This window comes from Octodon degus, unplaced genomic scaffold (assembly GCF_000260255.1).
Source record: "Octodon degus isolate 3935 unplaced genomic scaffold, OctDeg1.0 scaffold00022, whole genome shotgun sequence".
NCBI lineage: Eukaryota > Metazoa > Chordata > Mammalia > Rodentia > Octodontidae > Octodon > Octodon degus.
In genome coordinates, this window is record NW_004524598.1 from 9622474 (window position 1) to 9628584 (window position 6111).

Sequence of the window (6111 nt, forward strand, 5' to 3'; positions counted from 1 at the left end):
AATGTGATCTGCTTCTTTTCTTTAGCGGCTTTCAGTATAGTATTCTTGTGCTGCATTTCTGGAATCTTGACATGTTTCGGTCTGGTTTTCTTTGGTTTGAGGTTCCTTGGCATTCTTTATGCTTCAGTTATCTGAATGTCAAATTGTTTCCTTATTTTTGGGAAGTTTTCTGCTATTACTTCCACGCATATTTTTTTAATGTCATTTGTGTTGACTCCTTCTTTCTCATTGATGCCTATTAGTGTCACATTGTTCATCTTTGCATCATCTTGCAGGTGATGGATTATTCTTTCCCACTTCCTCATTGTTTTTAAGAGATCCTTTCTTACCTTTTCACTAGCTGCACCAGCATTTTCAAGATCTGAAACCAAACGGTTTTCCAAGGTTGTGATTGAGATTTTAATTTCTTCTATTTCTCTTTGACTCTGCTTCGTGCGATTTATTTTTTTCCTGTATTGCTCATTGAAGGAATGCGTCATTTTTCTAATCTCTGTTTTTTATGAATGTCTTCTTTAGAAGCAGTTATAAATTCTTTTACTGCAGTGTTTTTGTCAGATTGGGTTTCCACTTTATGTTTCTGTAGTTGCTTCTTTATTTCAAATGCTATGAGTTCCGAGAATTCTTTTTTTATTGCAGAAAAGAATTGCTCTCTGAGTTCCTCTGTAACTTTTTGCTGTTGCTTATTTGCTATTGACGCTATTAATTCATACCTTTGAGCCGAGCTAGTGTCCTCTGCACTTGTTCTGGATGGGCATTGAGTTTCTTCCTTCTGTTTCTGCATTTGATTCTTTACTGCAGATGTTATTAATTCAGGTATTTCTTTTTTTATTTCCAATCTGAGTTCCTCTATACTTTTCTATAGCTGCTTCTTTATTTCAGAAGCCGTTGATTCATTGCTTTCCACTCTGTGATTCCCTATTTGTTCTGTGTTAGTGTTTTCTGCATTTGTTATGGGTGGGCTCTGGTTCTGAGGTTGCATTTTGTTCCTTCTCGTCATTTTGTATCGCACTGTCTTCTGACCTTTTTTGTACATCTTCATTGTAGTTATAACCTTAGCGTGTACTGACGTTCAGGTGCAGATCTATACCCTTTGGATTTATGCAGCTGTTCCTGGCTTGGGTCTGGCTGCTGTGCTCAGCTCCTTAGTATTGCTGCCCTTGGGGCTGAACCTCTTGTGCCCCTCTGGCAAGATGTTTTGCTTCTGGACTGGCTGGGTGGTTCTATCCTCTATACTCTCTGCAGGGATTGCAGTTGCAGGGTTTCATCCCAGGCCTGTATGCCAGGCCTGAGCTGAGCCTGGAGCGGACAAGGTGGAGTAGGGCGAAGAGGCAGCTCTCCCACACACTCACTCAGCCTGGGCTAGGACTGGGTCTGGGGGGTTCCTGGATCGTGGCAGAAATTCCTACTCAGCCAGTGGGGTGGGGGAGGTGCTGCAGAGTGGTTGGGGGCATCCCAAGGGGGTGGAAATGTGTCTCACCCATGCTGCGCCTGGGCTGGGACAAGTAGTAGAACTTGCCAGCACAGGGTAGCGGGAAGCTCTCACGCACACTCATTTTGCCTGGGTTAGTACTAGGTCTGGGGGTTCCCGAGCCGGGTGGGGGAGGTGCTGCGGAGTGGTGGGAGGTGTCCCAAGGGGGTGGAAGAGGGTCTCACCTATGCTGCGCCTGGGCTGGGACCAGTAATAGTCCCGCCGGTGCAGGGTAGCCGGAAGCTCTTCCACACACTTACCCGGCCTGGGCTAGGACTGGGTCTGGGGCTTCCAAGAGTGTATTTATTGAGAGAAAGAAAGTTCCTGTCCTGAGAGAAGGACAGGAGGGGGGGCCCGAGTAGGTAGTTCTCCCCATGATCTGCTTACTATGTAAAGATAAAATTTATAAATCGAGATTTCGTATTCATTTCTCTAGAGGTTACAGACATTAGCAAGTTATTCATTAAGTAAATATGAATAATCCTTTGTGCTTTGAAGAAGTGAACTCTGTGGTCTGGCTACCTTTCTTATTCCTTTCTTCAAGGCAAGGATTAGGGCTGCTTCATGTTCCTGTCTAAGCATGAAGCTTATAGTTTACCACGAGAACATTTTCTTCCTATAAAACTTACACAACAACCAGGACAAGAAAAGAAACTGTATAAATTCCATTTCTAGAAGATAGAGAAAAATCTTTAAATTCTGAAATGTTACCTTAAGTGACTAAAATCTTGCCTCTGAGCACTGTCAGAGAACTACATGAGAAGAGCTGAAGGACCAGAGAGGCATCAGGTTCCAGAAAGCACCACCTCTAAGAGGTTACGTGAAGGGCAGACACCATCCCTAAAGTTTACAAGCTGGAACTGGAACCATGATGGCCAAAGCTGAGATCTGACACTGGATAATATCTGGCAGTAGAGAGAAAAGAGGAAAGAAAGATAGAAGGTGTTGAAAATAACCTGCAGAAATATATTTTCTGAAGTTTAGGGGTCACCCTTATGAAACAGGACTCATTACCCTTGGAATATAGCCAGTGATGTAACAAATCAACTAGGGGTAGCTAAGATGGGTGCAGAATCCTTCTGCGACCCACTGATGTACATGCGTGTGTGCACACACACAGAATTTGAGAAGAATGCTCATGGGTTATTTTATCGTTCTACCCTAGTCTTTTTCCTCCCTGGTCTAAGGTCTTGCTGAGTATAGTCTTTCTGCTGTGTACATAATGCATTCAGTTGTAGAATTTGATTTAATGGAGTCTTTCACTAAAACATATTCTTTTTTTTTTTTCAAAATTTTATTGATAAACAGATAGCAATGAGACAGTTTCAAATCAAATTGGAAGTACAGTTTCAACAAATAACACACTGCATATATTCTTCTTAGTGGTTAATTGCTGTACAAGATGCGTACTTGAGATCCTATTTACAAACACCAAAAAATATGGAACGCTTCACGAATTTGCGTGTCATCCTTGCGCAGGGGCCATGCTAATCTTCTCTGTATCCTTCCAATTTTAGTATATGTGCTGCCGAAGCGAGCACACTAAAACATATTCTTAAGAATAGTCTATGAATGCTTTAGGATAATAGTGTTTGTCGTGATTGGAAAGGAGCTGCCATCAAGTCTCTCTACATTAGGAAAAGTGGTATCAATTGACTTAGTTTGTAGCACCATATTTCAGAGAACTGTTTATACATTTTCTAAGAAGTATTTCTTAGAGGCCGGGGAGATGGCTCAGTGGAATAAGCGCTTCCCTGGCAAGCGCAAGGGCCTGAGTTCAATCCCTGGTTCCGCAAAAAAAAAAAAAAAAAAAGTATTTCTTAACTATTTGCCTGAAAGAATTCAGATCCTAACACCTGCCCTGCATTTATCTAAAAAGTAATAAAGAATTTCCTATAATAGGGGCCGGGGAGATGGTTCAGTAGGATAAGCGCTTGACTGACAAATGCAAGGATCTGAGTTCAATCCCCGGTTCCGGAAGAAAAAAAAAAAAAAAGAATTTACTATAATAATTTTAATCAGTTGATGAAATCACTGTGTGATTTATGGGTCCAGCTGTGTTTAAATCACATGATGCTTGTTCCTCTGTTATGATTTATGCCTTTCTAGTACAGCCAAGAAACCCTTACCTACCAGAGTACAAAGATAATAGATGTAAGATGAATCTGTTGCATCCTATATATGCCAGATAGATTTCCTCGTTTTTTTCATAGCTATGATTACTTAATATTCTAAAATTATTTTTACTGGCCATAACATTTGACAAAATTTTTTAATATACACAAAGGTAGTCTTGATGGTACATGTCTGTAATCCCAGCATCCAAACAACTAAGGCAGGAGGACTGTCATATGTTCAAGGCCAGCTTGAACTACCTAGCAAGACTGTCTCAAAAATAACAACAATGGCTCACGCTTTTGAGACAGAAGAATTTGGTGATAGAGCCACTGGGTTCTACTTCCTTACATGGATTTCTACCTAGCAAATTCTGTGATGGAGGACAAACAGTAGAAATAATGCCTGCACTATTATAAAGAAAATTCTCTTTTCTTACTGATTATAGTTGTATCATTTATGAGATAAAAACTGATTGGAATAATGTTTGATATTGTCTGTGCCATCTGTAGTATTATTCTTAGTAGTAGTGCTGTCAGGAAAGACTTGTGACCTGGTTTCATATTCATTGAGAAGCCCTGAAGGATTTCATTTATATCATGGCATCTTTTATTTTTGGCAAAGCCTACCTTGCTAACAGACTACATTTTCAGGTTTCCATGTCATAGTAGGGCATCATTGATCTGACATGTATGTATAAATTCAGCCATGGGAAGATATTTCTATGGAATAATTGTCACTAAGGAGCTAATCCCCTGTCCTTAAAATAAATTGTATGTGTAGAAATAAAAGATAGCTTTGGAAGGCAAAAATCCTGTCTGTTAAATCCTTTAGTTTGTAACTATAGAATAACAATTTTTTAAAGAGGAGTAAGGCCTTTTTTGTAAAATAATGTTTCTTTCTTTCTCTTTTCTTTTTTGTATTTTAGGGAAGAGTTTATAAGGTATTCAGGGTCTCACTACTAGATCAGACTTGTAGTAATACACCTGTTTACAGCCCCCCAAAAGCTGAGATTACAGGTGCGTGCCATCACGCCGTCTCAATGTCCGTCTCAGCACACCCCGGGGGTGGGGTGGGGTGGTGGTGAGTCCAGCACTGGGGATTGAACTCCCAGCCCCTGTGTGCCTGCTTGCAGGCGCTTTAATCTGCTGAGCTATTTGGCTGGCCTTAAATATATTTTGTAATTTCAAGAGAGTCCAGGAAACTAACTAGACTTCTTAGCTGTTACTATTACCTTAACTATTTGTAAAATAGCCATGAGGAAATGACTGATGAAAGTAAAGGTGAAATTTTGGATTAATTACAGTTTTCCTATCTTGCTTGGGGATATTTAGTTAGTGCCTCTATGGTTATCACTTCTGTATTAGAGATATTTTATTTCTTTAATCTTTGTCATTGTTTTCTGTATAATATCATGTCCTGTGATATAACAAGTATTTTATTATAGATATTTTAAAGATTGTTAGTTTTAGATGGCTCAATGAGTAAAGAAGTAAATTGGAATCCTTTTGGTTTAAAAGATAATTAAGTATGTAATCTGGTAAACAGGGTTCTATTCTTTTATATTAGATTTACTACACAATTTATATTTATTATATATGAGGTGTGTGTGTGTGTGTGTGTGTGTGTGTGTGTGTGTGTGTGGTACTGGGGGTCTAACTTGGGGCCTTGTGCTTGCCAGGCAGGTGCTGATGGTGCTGAATTATCTCACCAGTCCTATTATAAGTGATTCTATACAGTAGCCCCAATTTATCTACAAGGGATATATTTTAAGGACCCCTCCCCACTTGGATGAATGAAACCTCAAATAATGCCAAACTTTTCTGTTATTTTTTTTTCTTTGTGTACATACTAAGGATAATGCTTAATTTATGAATTAGGCAGAGTAAGAGATGAACAGCAACAGTAATAAAATAGGGCAAATATAGTAGTCTACTATGCTAAAGGTTTTATCAATGCGCTATCTCTTTTGCTCACTCTTGCTGTCTTTAACAGTATTTTACTCACCTTTCTTATTATGATGTGGGATGATACAGATGTGCATGAGGAGATGTTGAATGATACAGGACGATAACTTACTGTTAGCCTACTGTATAGAGATTACTTGAATAAAGGCAGTGTCATTCCTGCTCTGACGCTGTAATAACTGAGATGGCTACTAAGTGACTAATGATTGGGTCATGTGGATTTGTTGGACAAGAGATGATTCACTTCTCTGGTAGAACTGAACAGTTTGGTACAAGATTTCATTGTGCTGTACAGATCAGCCTGCAGTTTAAAGCTTAGGATTGTTTATTTCTATAATTTTCCATTTAACATTTTCAGACTTTCTTTGACTCTGGGTTAACTGAAACTATGGAAAGTTAACCTATTAAGAAGGGGGCTTTCAAAGCAAGAGACAGGAAAAAGAATATTGTGGGACTGTCCTGTTTCAAGGTTGTATATGGTGAGATTTTTGGACTTATGTGCAAACAAGAGAAGTATATAATTCTTTATCCTATTTTTAAAATATATTCTAATTTTTAAAA

General features: G+C 39.1%; 1 protein-coding gene and 1 non-coding gene across 3 annotated transcripts in view; one reads left to right on the top strand and one right to left on the bottom strand.

The window, feature by feature from the left end:
* Rngtt (RNA guanylyltransferase and 5'-phosphatase) overlaps nt 1-6111 on the top strand; it is a 331478-nt gene that overhangs the window by 244528 nt on the left and 80839 nt on the right. The window lies entirely within an intron of this gene.
* On the bottom strand, nt 2903-3009 carry LOC111815857. The gene has a single exon (XR_002820477.1). It is a non-coding gene; the product is annotated as a U6 spliceosomal RNA (small nuclear RNA).